Source organism: Cetorhinus maximus, chromosome 23, assembly GCF_964194155.1.
Source record: "Cetorhinus maximus chromosome 23, sCetMax3.hap1.1, whole genome shotgun sequence".
Taxonomy (NCBI): domain Eukaryota; kingdom Metazoa; phylum Chordata; class Chondrichthyes; order Lamniformes; family Cetorhinidae; genus Cetorhinus; species Cetorhinus maximus.
The window spans coordinates 63,103,914-63,122,588 of record NC_135901.1 but is presented as its reverse complement, the minus strand read 5'-3'; the positions used below and the strand labels follow the sequence as shown (position 1 = coordinate 63,122,588).

The following is an 18,675-nucleotide window of genomic DNA, read 5'->3' as shown; positions in this document are numbered from 1 at the left end:
AGAGGCCATTCGGCCTGGCGCGCTGCTTTCAAAGAGCAGTTGTGATTGGTTGGTTAGGAGTGATATTTGTGTCAGTGTAAACAGTCGGCAGTAAAATCTCTCACATTACCGCGGCAGACATTCATCACTGAAAGCAACTGAACACTTCAAATTCTGCCGCTTTCATGTCGCATCTTTAACTTCCTGTTCTCCCTTTCAGGCATTTCCAGGTCTATCAAATATCATTCATGCAGAATGTTGTCCTGTTCCTCGTTCAACTAGGAGACTTACTGTGAGTGGTATAGTATAATTGGCTCCATAGCTCAGTGGTTTAGAGCACTGGTCTTGTAAACCAGGGGTCGTGAGTTCAATTCTCACTGGGGCCTGGAGTTAACTTTTATGAAATTTGGCAACAAGGTAACTTCTGAGCAGAGCACTGTAAATCCAAAATCAAAAAATACCTGGAAAAACTCAGCAGGTCCGACAGCATCTGCGGAGAGGAATATAGTTAATGTTTCGAGTCTGTATGGCTCTTCAACAAAACCTGTATCGGAAGGTCATGTCAGTGGGCAACAAGATGGCAGATGCAATTTAAAGTAGGCAGGTGCGATTATGTTCACTTGGTTATAAAAATGAGAACAACAGAATGCTTTTAAAATGTGAGAAATCTGTAAGTGCTGATGTTCAAAGAAACTTGGCTGTGCTTGTACAAGCAAAGTAGAAAGTTAGCATGCAGGATCAGCATGTTGGCCTTTATTGCAAGGGGATTGGAGAGCAAGAATAAAGAAGGCTTGTTACAGGGTTTTGGTGAGACGGCATCTGGAATCCCATGTGCTGTTTTCATCTCCACATTTATAAAAAAATAGACTTGCATTGGGGACGGTGCAGGGAAGGTTCACTAAATTGATCTCTGGAATGTGCTGGTTGTCCTAAAATGAAAGGATTTTATTCTCTGGAGTTTAGAAGAATGAAAACTAATCTGATTGAAACCTGTAAAATTCTGAGAGGGCTTGATAGGGTAGACACAGGGATTGTTTCCGCTGGTCAGGGAGTCTAAAACACTGGGGCACAGTCTCAGGGTAAAGGGTCGATAATTTCGGGCTGAGATGAGGAGAAATTACTTCATCCAAAGGGTTGTGAATCTTTGAATTCTCTACCCAGAGGGTTGTGGATGTTCCATCATTGAATACATTTAAGGCCGGGATGGATAGATGTTTGGTCTCTCGGGGGACTAAGGGATATGGGGAACGGGCAGGATAATGGAGTTGAAGCCCAAGATCAGCCATGATCGAATTTAATGATGGGACAAGCTCAATGGGCCGTGTGATCTACTCCTGCTCCTATTTCTTGTGATCATATCTATAATAAAGACAGTAATTCATGCTATAATAAAAACAGAATGTATTATTGGAAGTTCTCAGCGGGTCTGACAACAAATATGAAGGGAGAAACAGAGTGAAGGTTTCGAGTCTAATTTGACACTTTTTCAAACCATAAATTGGCTGCTAGTTATGACATTTTGCACAACATCAAGACAGAATTGAACCCAGGCGGTGAAAGCACCAAGGCTGAACCACTAGAGAGTTAGTTTCCAACTGAAGGTTTAATGGTTTAAGAAATCCTAGGGTCAAGTAGACTCCCTCTCTTCCTGCTTCTACTCATATTACCGACATAATTCTGCTTTGTGTCCTTTGGCTACAAGGAAATGTTGTCCAAACTTTGCCAGCGCTGCTGTTATTCGGTAAATTCTCACACAACTATTGTGTGTCTCCAAATATTGCGTGCAGTTCTGGAATCCGCATCATAGGAAGGGTGTGATTGCACTGGAGAGAGTGCAGAGGAGATTTACCAAGATGTTGCCTGGGCTGGAGAGTTTTAATTATGAGGAGAGATTAGATAGGCAGGGGTTATTTTCCTTGGAGCAGAGGAGATTGAGCGGGGACATGATTGAGGTGTATAAAATTATGAGGGGCATAGATAGAGTAGACAGGAAGGAACATTTCCCCTAGGTGGAGGGATCAATAACAAGGGGGCCTAGATTTAAGAAAAGGGGAAGGAGGTTTAGAGGGGATGTAAGTAAGAATTATTTCACCCAGAGGTTAGTGGAAATCTGGAACTCACTGCCTGAAAGGGTGGTAGAGGCAGAAACCCTCATAACATTCAAAAAGTATTTGAATGTGCACTTGCAATGCCATGGCATAGAAGGCTATGGGCCTAGTGCTGGAAAATGGGATTAGAACAGTTAGGTACTTGTTTGACGGTGCAGATTCGATGGGCTGAATGTCCTCTTTCTGTGCTGTAGACCTTTATGACTCTATGACTAAATAGATTTATGAATATTCATTTCAAATAACGCGAGAAACTGAAAGAAACAGGTGCATAACATCCAACCTATTACAAAGATTGGGTTCAAAGCAACGAATAGAAATTGACTGTCAAATTGCATATATAGAACTGGAACACACCATCACAACGAATGAATCCATTGTCTATTAAAATGTTGCTCAGAATTTCAATCATCCTCCGCTGTGTAACATACAGGCACTGAGTCAATAAGCAGTCTCCACTCAAATAAACACAAAGGGTCAATCTCCTCTTGCAACTTTTCAACCTGTTGTTATTCTCTGTACCATTTACCATGAAGATATAATACGAAAGTGAATAAGGTTTGCGATGGTAAAAAATGTGTTCACTCCTTGGTGAACTGAACCACATTGAGACACACAGACACATGCAGCGTGAGTGATAGTGGGCAAGGTTTTATCTCTAAGGAGAGAAAAAAACTCTCAGAACGCAAGTATGGCACAAATTAGTTCAGTTTTGTATCATTTCTGACTGCAAATTCCGTGAATGCTTATGGGTCAACAGAAATGAAGCAACACGGAAGTGAAGCAGGAAAACCATACGGGAGCGTTTGGAAGGTGCTGATTCCATTTAACCAATAGGTCATTCTGGAGGCAGCAAAACGAAGGAACAGCGAGAAGTCCAGTCAGCAGGACTCTAACCCACGTGGGGAGGCCCCAATGGATTTTAAATCCATCCCTTTAACCACTCAGACACGGCTGCAGGCCTTATACCAGCGTCATTGTTGTTCATGTAAAATCCTGGAATGGTTACAGCTGAGAATGAGAACATTCAGCCCCACCTATTCCCAGTCACCCTGCAATTCCTACAGCCTCCCTTGTTCTACCTACCAAGACGAACCACGTCATATGTCAAATACCCCGAGCCTATTCTAAGGGATTTGATGAAAGGTCTGAAAGACAAACCAACTGAAACTTTGGCAATGGTGGGATTAAAATCCATGACTTAATGGGAACTGGTGCTTAAATCCAGCACCTGAGACCACTCGCATACGCTACTGCTGGCAATATGATAGTAACCATTGCCTTGATTGGTAATGGTACTGAATTAGAACGTAACAAATAGCAAAAGGAATAGACCATTTTGTCTTTCCAGCCCCTCACTGTACCATAAAATCAGACCCAAAAACCACATATAGAGACCATTCAGCCGGGTCAGAGGAACATCGGCCATTCAGCCCTTTGACCCTGCTCCACCATTCAATTAGATCAAGGCTGATCTGGTTGTGGTCTCAATTCCACTTTCCTGTCTGTCTGTCCGTACCCACCCCCACCCTCACCGCCCCCCATAACCCTTGACTCTCTTCTCTACCAAAAATCTGTCTAAATCAGCCTTGAATAAATTCAATGACCCAGCCTCCACTGCTTTCTGGAGAAAATTCCTCAGACTAACGACCCTCTGAAAAAACAAAAAAAAACTCTTCATCTGCGTCTGAAAAGGGAGGCCTCTTACTCTTCTGGAATTAACTCACCTGGCCCCTCTCCCCTACCTTTTCCCTGGACATGTTGCAGTATTTGGTTCAATTCCCCTTTTGAATTCCGCTGCTGAATCTGTCATCCCCACATTCTCTATATAACCCAGCCGCCGGATCCATCCCTCCCAGGTCGCCATGTGGAAATGCATGGTGACCCTGCACTGAAGAACAGATCCCAGACATACTCAGCTACTTGAAAACAGAACAACATGAAGTGACTCTTGTGGAAAATTGAATGAGACAACATTTTAAATCATCAAGATATTGACACACACTCCATAAAGAAACTGGCTTTCAATCAATCAGGATAGAATTAAACACACCAGTACCTATCAGAGGGAGTAAAACTAAAGTGAAGAGGGAAACAGAATCTAGATTCAGAAAATATCCACAAGGTGGATGCAGGTGAACAGAGAGCTAGAGAATCTTTAAAGTCCGTGCATGAACTTCTGTTTGAACCAGATGTATTTACCACATGTCAATAATTTAAAATTGTGTGAGATGATCTGCAGGTGGGGAGGATGAATCTCAGTCGATAGTTATCACATTTAGTGGATAAAGTTTTCACATTTCCTCTTGGTGGCAGCTCAAGGGGCTGTGTTGCTGATTATGAACATTCTAGTAGCTTTAGTATGTTATCCAGGGTTTGTCATAAAGAAATTAGGAAAACAAGCTCGTAGCTTAGAAATAGTGAGGTTAGTCAGAAATCAGTTGTGAGAAATTAATAAGGATATTCCCTTCTCAAGGTGGGGAGATCTGTAAGAAATCATTGTCTAATAACCTTATAAAATCTTCAGAAGTGTATTGAATATTGTAGGAATGGCTCTCCCTCCCCGTCTCTCTCTCGCTTAGGAACAAAGATTCCTGGCTTGACAAACATAGGACAACATATCCCAATGCTACCTCATAGGGATGGACTCGAGAGTTAGGGAACAGAATTTGTAGTGGTGACTGAAGACATTGGCTTTGATCTTTCCAATTCTTAAAAGGAGCAAATTTCTGCTCATCCTGTACGGAATGTTGGATAAGCAGTTTGATAATTTAGTGACAGTGGAGGAATGGAGAGGGAAGGTGGTGAGGTTGAGCTGGGTGTTGTTAGTGTCCATGTGAAAACTAACACGGTGCTTTTGGATGATGTCACCTAGTGGCAGCATGTAGATGAGAAATAGGAGGTCTCAAGGATAGATCCTTTTTTTAGGATGGATGATGATGGTGGATTTAAAGGTGAGAGGGACAGTACCAGAATAGAGGGAAAAAAACATGAACAATATCAACCAACATGGAGAAGTTGAATGGTCAGCAGTTCAGTGGGAATAGGGTCACTGGAGCAGAAGGCGAGTCTCATGGACAAGATGAACACTGAAAGATTATGAAGGGAAATAGGAAACTGGAGAAAGATCTGAGTTCAGAGCTCGGACATGGGGGATCTTTGGAGACAGTTGACCCGGTGAACTAGTGGGAGGGAGGGAAGCAGCAGAGGCAACTGATCGGATTGACTCAATCTTAGTGGCAAAGAAGCTCCATGAGCTCCTCACACTTGCTGTTGGAGGTGAGAACAGAACAGGCAGGGTAGAGAGAGAGCACTTCAAAAGGAACTAACTTCTGTAGAGAAATGAAAAAGACTCGACACACTGTGTGTTTGCCACAAAGCTAGTTTATTTGACTTTTATCCAGAATTTTAACCCCGATAACTGGGTTGGAGTTTATTAACATCAGCAGAAACAGACCCCATAGAACATGGTTCAGTCCCAAATGTGATTAACAGCTAAATCCAATTCCTGTAGTTACTTGTCAACTTGAGTTAATATTTCGAGTCCATCTGACTCTTCTGAAGAAGAGTCGATGTGGACTCAAAACGTAAACTTTGTTTTTCTGTTCACAGATGCTGCCAGACCTGCTGAGTCTTTCTACACTTTGTTTTATTTCAGATTTCCAGCATCTGCAGTATTTTATCTTTATACTTGTCAACTGGTTGGTATCTCTGCAGTGTGGATGAACAACCAAATGACTTGCCACACTCGGAGCGTGAGAACAGCCTCTCCCCAGTGTAAATTCACTGGTGTACAGTGAGGTCAGAGGATTGCCTGACCCCAGGCCCATTATGAGAGCACCTCAACGGTCTTTCGTCAGTCTGAACATGTTAATAAGGCATCAGTTGCCTGGAACATTTCTAGCCCTTCCCGCAGTCCGGGCATTTAAAAGGCCTCATCAGTTTGAACTCACTAGTGTGTCTGCAGATGGGATAACTGAGTGAATCGCTTTCCACAGTTGGAGCAGTTGAATGGTCTCTCGTCAGTGTAAACATGTTGATGGGAACCAATGAACATTCTCCACTCTCACAATCCGCTGCTTCCGGCTTCTCTCCGGCACCAACCTCAAGCAAAGAGAGCAGGAGACTCCGAGCATGCGCCATCCACCCGGACAACCCGCGGCAGATAGAGCGGTTTCTGAGGCGCACGGGATTGTGGGTAGTCAGGCCGCCATTAGAGACCGCGTCTCAGTTAATCTTTGCCTGAAACTGGGAAAGCAAGGGGAAGGTTCAATTCGCATCGGGATAGAAAATAAGAAAGATCAAGTTCCAACTCCTGCCATTTGGACTAGAGATGATAAGGGACGAAAAGGAGGATTTACACATGGGGGCAAAGGGCATAGCCGAGAGTCGAAATGAATACTTTGCAACTGCCTTTACAATGGAAGAAAATGCTACCAAGAACATGGTGAAAGAGGAGGTGATTCAGATTCAGAAAGGTTTAAAATTGAATTCGATGAGATATTAGATAGGTTATCAATACTTAAATTTGTGACACAAAAACAGAACATTCTGGAAAAACTCAGCCGGTCTAACAGCATCTGTGGAATGAAAAAATAAACAATTAATGTTTCAAGTCCGTATGACTTACTGTTTTGTTCTCCCTCCGCAGATGCTGTTAGACCTACTGAGTTTTTCCAGCATTTTCTGCTTTTGTTTCAGAATTCCAGCATCTGCAGTATTTTGCTTTTACTTTAAAGTTGTGAAATCACCTGAGCCAAAAGAGATGCACCCAAGGATCCTGGGAGAAGCAAGAGTGAAATTTACAGAGGCGGTGGCCATAATATTTAATTGTGCCTTAGACTCAGGTGCCAAAGGGCTCGAAAATTGCAAAAGTTACAACCTTGTTCCAGAATAGGTGTAAGGATAAGCCCAGCAACTGCAGGCCAATTACTTTAACTTCAGTGGTGAGAAACTTCTAGAAACTATAATTTGGACGAAGTTAGCAGTCACATGGACAAATGCAGGTTAATAAAGGAAAAACAACATGGACTTCTTAAGAGAAAATCATGTTTAACTTCCTGGAGTTTTTTGAAGAGGTAACAGAGAGGGTTGATGAGGGCAATGCTCTTGATGTGGTGTACATGGACTTTCAAAATGCATTTGGTACAGGGCTGCACAACAGACTTTTAAGCAAAGTTATAGCTCGTGGAATAAATGGGACAGTAGCCACATGGATACGGAATTGGCTCAGTGGAAGGAAACAGAAAGTAGTTAATGGATGTTTTTTAGGCTGGTGGAAGGTTTGTAATGGCGTTCCCAAGGGGTCAGTGTTGGGACTTGGGCTTTTCCTGATATATATTAATGACCTAAATCTTGATGTAAAGGGAAAAATTTCAAAGTTTGCAGAAGATACAAAAGTGGTTGAAGGAGAAAGGGACCTGGGTGTATATGTCCATAAGCCATTCAATGTGGCAGGAGAGTGGTTGAGAGAGTGATTAATAAAATATACAGTATCCTGGGTTTTATTAATAGGGGCATAGAGTAGAAGAGAAGGAGGTCATGTATAAGTCACTCGCTTGGCCTCAGGTGGTTTATTGCATCCATTTCTGGGCACCACACTTCAGGAAGGATGTGAAGGCATTGGAGAGGGTGCAGAAAAGATTCACAAGCTTGATTCCAGGGAGGAAGGACAGCACATCAGAAGATAAATTGGAAAAATTAGGACAGTTTTCATTAGAGAAAAGGAGGCTGAGAGGATATTTGGCAGAGTTATTCAAAATCAAGTGGGGGCTGCACAGAGTAGATAAGGAAAAGCTGTTCCCACTCATCAAAGGATTGAGAACAGGGGGGCATAGTTTTAAAGTGATCAGTAAAATAATCAACAATGATATGAGAAAAATCCTTTCATGCAGTATCTGGTTAGGGTCTGGAATGCTTTGTGTGGGAGTGTGGTGGAGGCAGGTCCTATTGAAGCATTCAGGCAGGAATTAGGCTGTTATCTGAAAAAGGAAGAATATACAGGTTTATGGGGAAAAGGCAGAAGAATAGGACTGGTTGAGTTGCTCATTCAGAGAGCCAGTGCAGACACGATGGGCCAAATGGCCTCCTTCAGCCCCATACCAAATCTATAATGTGGTAGAAGTTATTGGTTCATTCTGACAGAAACAGACCCCAATGAACATGTCCTGGATGTGATTAACAGCAAAATCCAATCACTGCAGTTTTTGACTCGAAAAGAGTTACTCATGAAATCACTGGTGTTTCACCCGGTTAGCTGACCGAGTGTTGGAAGGGATTCACTCAGAGCAGGTGAACAGTCCCTCCCCAGTGTGAACTCGCTGGTGCGTCAGCAGGTAGGATGACTCAGTGAATCCCTTCCCACACTTGGAGCATCTGAACGGCCACTCCCCAGTGTGAACTCACTGGTGTACAGCGAGTTGAAAGGATCACCTAAACCCAGTCCCACAGTGAAAGCACCTAAGTGGTCACTCATCAGTGTGAACCAGTTGATGGGACACCAGTTCCCCAGAACTTTTAAAGCACTTCTTGCAGTCTGTACATTTAAAAGGTCTCTCATCAGTGTGAATTTATTGATGTGTCTTTAGGTGGGATGATTGAGTAAATCTCTTCCCGCACTCGGAGCAGCTGAACAACTTCTCCCCAATGTGAACTCGCTGGTGTCTCACAAGGTTGTTTGAATGGGAGAATCTTTTCCCACACTCATAGCAGCTGAATGACCTCCCCTCAGTGTGAGTTTGTTCAAGTCTCAGCAGGCTGGATAACTGAGTGAATCCCTTCCCACACTCCGTACAGGTGAATAGTCTCTCCCCAGTGTTAATTCGCTTGTGCCTCAGCAGGGTGGATAACTGAGTGAAACCTTTCCCACCTACAGGTGAATGGCCTCTCCCCAGTGTGAGTATGCTGGTGTATGGTGAGTTCAGATAAACGCCTGAAACCAATCCCACAGTGAGAGCACTTGAATGGTCTCTCGTCAGTGTGAACACGCTGGTGTGCCAGCAGGTTGGATCAATCAGTGAATCCTCTCTCACACTCGGAGCAGGAGAATGGCTTTTCCCCAGTGTGAACCCACTGGTGTATCACCAGGCTGGATTACTGAGTGAATCCTTTACCACAGATGGAGCAAGTGAACGGTCTCTCACTCGTGTGAACTCTCTGGTGCCTCAGCAGGTTGGATGAATTAATCAATCCCTTCCCACACTCTGGGCAGGTGAACAGCCTCTTCCTGGTGTGACTGTCCCGATGAGTTTCCAGCTGAACTGTATAAGTGAATTACTTCCTACAATCTGCATGTTTCCACAGCTTCTCCCCATTTATGTTCTGCATTTATGTTCTGACAGGCCAGATGATTGGCTGAAGCCTCGTCCACACAGAGAACACGTGTACGGTTTCTCCCCACTGTGAACGGTGCTTTTTCCTTCCATGTTCAAAATCCAATGATATTCAGGTTACCACAAATTTGGTGAGTCTGTCAGACCCTGATGTGATGTTTTATTTCACTTTCCCAAATTAAAATCCTCCCCTTCTAATACCTCGTGAAATTTATTTAAAACAGAAAAAGGGAGTGAGAGAAAACAAACAAAAACACAAAGGTAGGTTGTGAAATTGAGCTGAATGAATCTGGGAATTTGTGGGGCCGGCACTAGGAAAAAGTGACCATGAAAACTGCAGGATTGTCATAAAAACCCAACTGGTTCACTAATGTTCTTCAGGGAAGGGAACCTGCCACCCGGTCTGGGCCTACACAAGACTCTTGGCTCCATCGGAGCAAATAGAGAGAGAGGTTGGAGAAGCATTGGATAAAAAGGAGGGATAAACTCTAAATCTCCATCCCTAGAAGGACCAGGGTAACAGGTGACACCATCACCTCCAAGTTCCCCTCCAAGTCACACACCGTCCTGACTTGTCTGACATCCAGAACTGGATTAACAGAAATTTCCTCCATTTAAATATTGAGAAGACGAAAGCCATTGTCTTCAGTCCTCGCTACAAACTCCACTCCATAGTCACTGGCTCCATCCCTCTACCTTGCTGGGAGTCAGATCAGAACGGACCTGTGGGAGATACTCGGGAGATGAGAAGCGCCAATAAATACAGACCGGGGATTTGAAAGAGGAGCACCTATAAAAACAGACCGAGGATTTGAGTGAGGAACGTCTGTAAATACAGACCGGGGATTTGAGTGAGGAGTGTCTATACATACAGACTGGGGATTTGGGTGTGGAGTGTCTATAAATACAGACCGGGGATTTGAGTGAGGAGCATCTATAAATACAGACTGGGGACTTGAGTGAGGAGTGTCTATAAATACAGACTGGGGATTTGAGTGAGGAGTGTCTATAAACACAGACTGGGGACTTGAGTGAGGAGCGTCTATAAATACAGACCGGGGATTTGAGAGAGGAGCACCTATAAATACAGACTGAGGATTTGAGTGAGAAGTGTCTATAAATACAGACGGGGGATTTGAGTGAGGAGTGTCTATAAATACAGACCGGAGATTTGAGTGAGGAACATCTATAAATACAGGCTGGGGGTTTGAGTGAGGAGCGCCTATAAATACAGACCGCGGATTTGAATGAGGGGCGTCTATAAATACAGACCGGGGTTTTGAGTGAGGAGTGTCTATAAATACAGACCTGGAATTTGAGTGAGGAACGTCTATAAATACAGACCGGGGATTTGAGTGAGGAACGCCTATAAATACAGAGGGGGATTTGAGAGAGGAACGTTTATAAATACAGACTGAGGATTTGAGTGAGGGACGCTTATAAATACAGACCGGGAATTTGAGTGAGGAACGTCTATAAATACAGACCGGGGATTTGAGTGAGGAGTGTCTATAAATACAGACGGGGGCTTTGAGTGAGGAACGTCTATAAATACAGAATGGGGATTTGAGTGAGAAGCGCCTATAAATACAGACCGGGGATTTGAGTGAGGAACGTCTATAAATACAGACTGGAGATTTGAGCGAGGAGCGTCTATAAATACAGACCGGGGATTTGAGCAAGGAGCTTCTATTAATACAGACTGGGGATTTGAGTGAGGAGTGTCTATAAATACAGACCAGGAATTTGAGTGAGGAGCGTCTATAAATACAGACCGGAGATTTGAGTGAGGAATGCCTATAAATACAGACGGGGGATTGGAGTGAGGAAAGTCTATAAATACAGACCGGGGATTTGAGTGAGGAACCTCTATAAATACAGACCGGGGATTTGACTGAGGAAAACATATAAATACAGAGTGAGGATTTGAGTGAGAAACGTCTATAAATACCGACGGGGTATTTGAGTGAGGAGTGTCTATAAATACGGACCGGAGATTTGAGTGAGGAACGTCTATAAATACAGGCTGGCGGTTTGAGTGAGGAGTGCCTAAAAATACAGACTGGGGATTTGAGTGAGAAGTGTCTATAAATACAGACGGGGGATTTGAGTGAGGAATGCCTATAAATACAGGCTGGGGATTTGAGTGAGGAACGTCTATAAATACAGACCAGGGATTTGAGTGAGGAGCGTCTATAAATACAGACCGGGGATTTGAGTGAGGAATGCCTATAAATACAGACAGGGGATTGGAGTGAGGAAAGTCTATAAATACAGACCGGGGATTTGAGTGAGGAACACATATAAATACAGAGTGAGGATTTGAGTGAGGAACGTCTATAAATACAGATGGGGTATTTGAGTGAGGAGTGTCTATAAATACGGACCAGAGATTTGAGTGAGGAACGTCTATAAATACAGGCTGGGGGTTTGAGTGAGGAGTGCCTATAAATACAGAGTGGGGATTTGAGTGAGGAGCGTCTATAAATACAGACGGGGGATTTGAGTGAGGAATGCCTATAAATACAGGCTGGGGATTTGAGTGGGTCGCACCTGTAAATACAGAACGGGGATTTGAGTGAGGAACGTCTATAAATACAGACCGGGGTTTTGAGTGAAGAGCATCTAGAAATACAGGCTGGGGATTTGAGTGAGGAGTGTCTATAAATACAGATCGGGGATTTGAGTGAGGAGTGCCTATAAATACAGACCGGGGATTTGAATGAGGAACGTCTATAAATACAGACCGGGGATTTGAGTGAGGAGTGCCTATAAATACAGACCGGGGATTTGAGTGAGGAATGTCCATAGATACAGGCCGGGAATTTGAGTGAGGAATGTCTATAAATACAGACCGGGGATTTGAGTGAGGAACGTCTATAAATACAGACTGGGAGTTTGAGTGAGGAGCGCCTATAAATACAGACCGGGGATTTGAGTGAGGAACGCATATAAATACAGACTGAAGATTTGAGTGAGGGACGCCTATAAATACAGACCGGGGATTTGAGTGAGGAGTGTCAATAAATACAGACTGAAGATTTGAGTGAGGAACACCTATAAATACAGACCGGGGATTTGAGTGAGGAGTGTCTATAAATACGGACGGGGGATTTGAGTGAGAAGCGCCTATAAATACAGACCGGGGATTTGAGTGAGTAACGTCTATAAATACAGACTGGGGATTTGAGCAAGGAGCGTCTATGAATACAGACCAGGGATTTGAGTGAGGAACGTGGAAAATACAGACCGGGGATTTGAGTAAGGAGTGTCTATAAATACAGACCAGGGATTTGAGTGAGGAGCGTCTATAATTACCGACCGGGGATTTGAGTGAGGAGTGTCTAAAAAGACAGACTGGGAGTTTGAGTGAGGAACGCCTATAAATACAGACTGGGGGTTTGAGTGAGGAACGCCTATAAATACAGACTGGGGCGTTGAGTGCGGAACACATATAAATACAGAGTGAGGATTTGAGTGAGGAGCGTCTATAAATACAGACCGGGGATTTGAGTGAGGAAAGTCTATAAATATAGACGGGGTATTTGAGTGAGGAGTGTCTATAAATACAGACTGGGAATTTGAGTGAGGAACATCTATAAATACAGGCTGGGGGTTTGAATGAGGAGCGTCGAGAAATACAGACGGGGGATTTGAGTGAGGAATGCCTATAAATACAGGCTGAGGATTTGAGTGGGTCACACCTGTAAACACAGACCAGGGATTTGAGTGAGGAGCATCTATAAATACAGACCGGGGTTTTGAGTGAGGAACGCCTAATAAATACAGACCGGGGTTTTGAGTGAGGAGCATCTATAAATACAGGCTGGGGATTTGAGTGAGGAGTGGCTATAAATACAGACGGGGGATTTGAGTGAGGAGCGTCTATAAATACAGACCGGGGTTTTGAGTGAGGAGCATCTATAAATACAGGCTGGGGATTTGAGTGTGGAGTGTCTATAAATACAGACCGGGGATTTGAGTGAGGAGCATCTATAAATACAGACTGGGGACTTGAGTGAGGAGTGTCTATAAATACAGACTGGGGATTTGAGTGAGGAGTGTCTATAAACACAGACTGGGGACTTGAGTGAGGAGCGTCTATAAATACAGACCGGGGATTTGAGAGAGGAGCACCTATAAATACAGACTGAGGATTTGAGTGAGAAGTGTCTATAAATACAGACGGGGGATTTGAGTGAGGAGTGTCTATAAATACAGACCGGAGATTTGAGTGAGGAACATCTATAAATACAGGCTGGGGGGTTGAGTGAGGAGCGCCTATAAATACAGACCGCGGATTTGAATGAGGGGCGTCTATAAATACATACCAGGGTTTTGAGTGAGGAGTGTCTATAAATACAGACCTGGAATTTGAGTGAGGAACGTCTATAAATACAGACCGGGGATTTGAGTGAGGAACGCCTATAAATACAGAGGGGGATTTGAGAGAGGAACGTTTATAAATACAGACTGGGGATTTGAGTGAGGGACGCTTATAAATACAGACCGGGAATTTGAGTGAGGAACGTCTATAAATACAGACGGGGGATTTGAGTGAGGAGTGTCTATAAATACAGACGGGGGCTTTGAGTGAGGAACGTCTATAAATACAGAATGGGGATTTGAGTGAGAAGCGCCTATAAATACAGACCGGGGATTTGAGTGAGGAACGTCTATAAATACAGACTGGAGATTTGAGCGAGGAGCGTCTATAAATACAGACCGGGGATTTGAGCAAGGAGCTTCTATTAATACAGACTGGGGATTTGAGTGAGGAGTGTCTATAAATACAGACTAGGAATTTGAGTGAGGAGCGTCTATAAATACAGACCGGAGATTTGAGTGAGGAATGCCTATAAATACAGACGGGGGATTGGAGTGAGGAAAGTCTATAAATACAGACCGGGGATTTGAGTGAGGAACCTCTATAAATACAGACCGGGGATTTGACTGAGGAAAACATATAAATACAGAGTGAGGATTTGAGTGAGGAACGTCTATAAATACCGACGGGGTATTTGAGTGAGGAGTGTCTATAAATACGGACCGGAGATTTGAGTGAGGAACGTCTATAAATACAGGCTGGCGGTTTGAGTGAGGAGTGCCTAAAAATACAGACTGGGGATTTGAGTGAGAAGTGTCTATAAATACAGACGGGGGATTTGAGTGAGGAATGCCTATAAATACAGGCTGGGGATTTGAGGGAGGAACGTCTATAAATACAGACCAGGGATTTGAGTGAGGAGCGTCTATAAGTACAGACCGGGGATTTGAGTGAGGAATGCCTATAAATACAGACGGGGGATTGGAGTGAGGAAAGTCTATAAATACAGACCGGGGATTTGAGTGAGGAACACATATAAATACAGAGTGAGGATTTGAGTGAGGAACGTCTATAAATACAGACGGGGTATTTGAGTGAGGAGTGTCTATAAATACGGACCAGAGATTTGAGTGAGGAACGTCTATAAATACAGGCTGGGGGTTTGAGTGAGGAGTGCCTATAAATACAGAGTGGGGATTTGAGTGAGGAGCGTCTATAAATACAGACGGGGGATTTGAGTGAGGAATGCCTATAAATACAGGCTGGGGATTTGAGTGGGTCGCACCTGTAAATACAGAACGGGGATTTGAGTGAGGAACGTCTATAAATACAGACCGGGGTTTTGAGTGAAGAGCATCTAGAAATACAGGCTGGGGATTTGAGTGAGGAGTGTCTATAAATACAGATCGGGGATTTGAGTGAGGAGTGCCTATAAATACAGACCGGGGATTTGAATGAGGAACGTCTATAAATACAGACCGGGGATTTGAGTGAGGAGTGCCTATAAATACAGACCGGGGATTTGAGTGAGGAATGTCCATAGATACAGACCGGGAATTTGAGTGAGGAATGTCTATAAATACAGACCGGGGATTTGAGTGAGGAACGTCTATAAATACAGACTGGGAGTTTGAGTGAGGAGCGCCTATAAATACAGACCGGGGATTTGAGTGAGGAACGCATATAAATACAGACTGAAGATTTGAGTGAGGGACGCCTATAAATACAGACCGGGGATTTGAGTGAGGAGTGTCAATAAATACAGACTGAAGATTTGAGTGAGGAACACCTATAAATACAGACCGGGGATTTGAGTGAGGAGTGTCTATAAATACGGACGGGGGATTTGAGTGAGAAGCGCCTATAAATACAGACCGGGGATTTGAGTGAGTAACGTCTATAAATACAGACTGGGGACTTGAGCAAGGAGCGTCTATGAATACAGACCAGGGATTTGAGTGAGGAACGTGGAAAATACAGACCGGGGATTTGAGTAAGGAGTGTCTATAAATACAGACCAGGGATTTGAGTGAGGAGCGTCTATAATTACCGACCGGGGATTTGAGTGAGGAGTGTCTAAAAAGACAGACTGGGAGTTTGAGTGAGGAACGCCTATAAATACAGACTGGGGGTTTGAGTGAGGAACGCCTATAAATACAGACTGGGGCGTTGAGTGCGGAACACATATAAATACAGAGTGAGGATTTGAGTGAGGAGCGTCTATAAATACAGACCGGGGATTTGAGTGAGGAAAGTCTATAAATATAGACGGGGTATTTGAGTGAGGAGTGTCTATAAATACAGACTGGGAATTTGAGTGAGGAACGTCTATAAATACAGGCTGGGGGTTTGAATGAGGAGCGTCGAGAAATACAGACGGGGGATTTGAGTGAGGAATGCCTATAAATACAGGCTGAGGATTTGAGTGGGTCACACCTGTAAATACAGACCGGGGATTTGAGTGAGGAGCATGTATAAATACAGACCGGGGATTTGAGTGAGGAACTCCTAATAAATACAGACCGGGGTTTTGAGTGAGGAGCATCTATAAATACAGGCTGGGGATTTGAGTGAGGAGTGGCTATAAATACAGACGGGGGATTTGAGTGAGGAGTGGCTATAAATACAGACGGGGGATTTGAGTGAGGAGCGTCTATAAATACAGACCGGGGTTTTGAGTGAGGAGCATCTATAAATACAGGCTGGGGATTTGAGTGTGGAGTGTCTATAAATACAGACCGGGGATTTGAGTGAGGAGCATCTATAAATACAGACTGGGGACTTGAGTGAGGAGTGTCTATAAATACAGACTGGGGATTTGAATGAGGAGTGTCTATAAACACAGACTGGGGACTTGAGTGAGGAGCGTCTATAAATACAGACCGGGGATTTGAGAGAGGAGCACCTATAAATACAGACTGAGGATTTGAGTGAGGAGCGTCTATAAATACAGACGGGGGATTTGAGTGAGGAGCGTCTATAAATACAGACGGGGGATTTGAGTGAGGAGTGTCTATAAATACAGACCGGAGATTTGAGTGAGGAACATCTATAAATACAGGCTGGGGGGTTGAGTGAGGAGCGCCTATAAATACAGACCGCGGATTTGAATGAGGGGCGTCTATAAATACAGACCAGGGTTTTGAGTGAGGAGTGTCTATAAATACAGACCTGGAATTTGAGTGAGGAACGTCTATAAATACAGACCGGGGATTTGAGTGAGGAACGCCTATAAATACAGAGGGGGATTTGAGAGAGGAACGTTTATAAATACAGACTGGGGATTTGAGTGAGGGACGCTTATAAATACAGACCGGGAATTTGAGTGAGGAACGTCTATAAATACAGACCGGGTTTTGAGTGAGGAGTGTCTATAAATACAGACGGGGGCTTTGAGTGAGGAACGTCTATAAATACAGAATGGGGATTTGAGTGAGAAGCGCCTATAAATACAGACCGGGGATTTGAGTGAGGAACGTCTATAAATACAGACTGGAGATTTGAGCGAGGAGCGTCTATAAATACAGACCGGGGATTTGAGCAAGGAGCTTCTATTAATACAGACTGGGGATTTGAGTGAGGAGTGTCTATAAATACAGACCAGGAATTTGAGTGAGGAGCGTATATAAATACAGACCGGAGATTTGAGTGAGGAATGCCTATAAATACAGACGGGGGATTGGAGTGAGGAAAGTCTATAAATACAGACCGGGGATTTGAGTGAGGAACCTCTATAAATACAGACCGGGGATTTGACTGAGGAAAACATATAAATACAGAGTGAGGATTTGAGTGAGGAACGTCTATAAATACCGACGGGGTATTTGAGTGAGGAGTGTCTATAAATACGGACCGGAGATTTGAGCGAGGAACGTCTATAAATACAGGCTGGCGGTTTGAGTGAGGAGTGCCTAAAAATACAGACTGGGGATTTGAGTGAGAAGTGTCTATAAATACAGACGGGGGATTTGAGTGAGGAATGCCTATAAATACAGGCTGGGGATTTGAGTGAGGAACGTCTATAAATACAGACCAGGGATTTGAGTGAGGAGCGTCTATAAATACAGACCGGGGATTTGAGTGAGGAATGCCTATAAATACAGACGGGGGATTGGAGTGAGGAAAGTCTATAAATACAGACCGGGGATTTGAGTGAGGAACACATATAAATACAGAGTGAGGATTTGAGTGAGGAACGTCTATAAATACAGACGGGGTATTTGAGTGAGGAGTGTCTATAAATACGGACCAGAGATTTGAGTGAGGAACGTCTATAAATACAGGCTGGGGGTTTGAGTGAGGAGTGCCTATAAATACAGAGTGGGGATTTGAGTGAGGAGCGTCTATAAATACAGACGGGGGATTTGAGTGAGGAATGCCTATAAATACAGGCTGGGGATTTGAGTGGGTCGCACCTGTAAATACAGAACGGGGATTTGAGTGAGGAACGTCTATAAATACAGACCGGGGTTTTGAGTGAAGAGCATCTAGAAATACAGGCTGGGGATTTGAGTGAGGAGTGTCTATAAATACAGATCGGGGATTTGAGTGAGGAGTGCCTATAAATACAGACCGGGGATTTGAATGAGGAGCGTCTATAAATACAGACCGGGGATTTGAGTGAGGAGTGCCTATAAATACAGACCGGGGATTTGAGTGAGGAATGTCCATAAATACAGACCGGGAATTTGAGTGAGGAATGTCTATAAATACAGACCGGGGATTTGAGTGAGGAACGTCTATAAATACAGACTGGGAGTTTGAGTGAGGAGCGCCTATAAATACAGACCGGGGATTTGAGTGAGGAACGCATATAAATACAGACTGAAGATTTGAGTGAGGGACGCCTATAAATACAGACCGGGGATTTGAGTGAGGAGTGTCAATAAATACAGACTGAAGATTTGAGTGAGGAACACCTATAAATACA

The 18,675-nt window shown here is 43.8% G+C and overlaps 1 protein-coding gene and 1 non-coding gene across 2 annotated transcripts in view; one reads left to right on the top strand and one right to left on the bottom strand.

The window, feature by feature from the left end:
• LOC144698080 (uncharacterized) overlaps positions 1–18,675 on the bottom strand; it is a 642,405-nt gene that overhangs the window by 347,374 nt on the left and 276,356 nt on the right. The window lies entirely within an intron of this gene.
• Positions 292–365, top strand: trnat-ugu (transfer RNA threonine (anticodon UGU)). The gene has a single exon. It is a non-coding gene; the product is annotated as a tRNA-Thr (tRNA).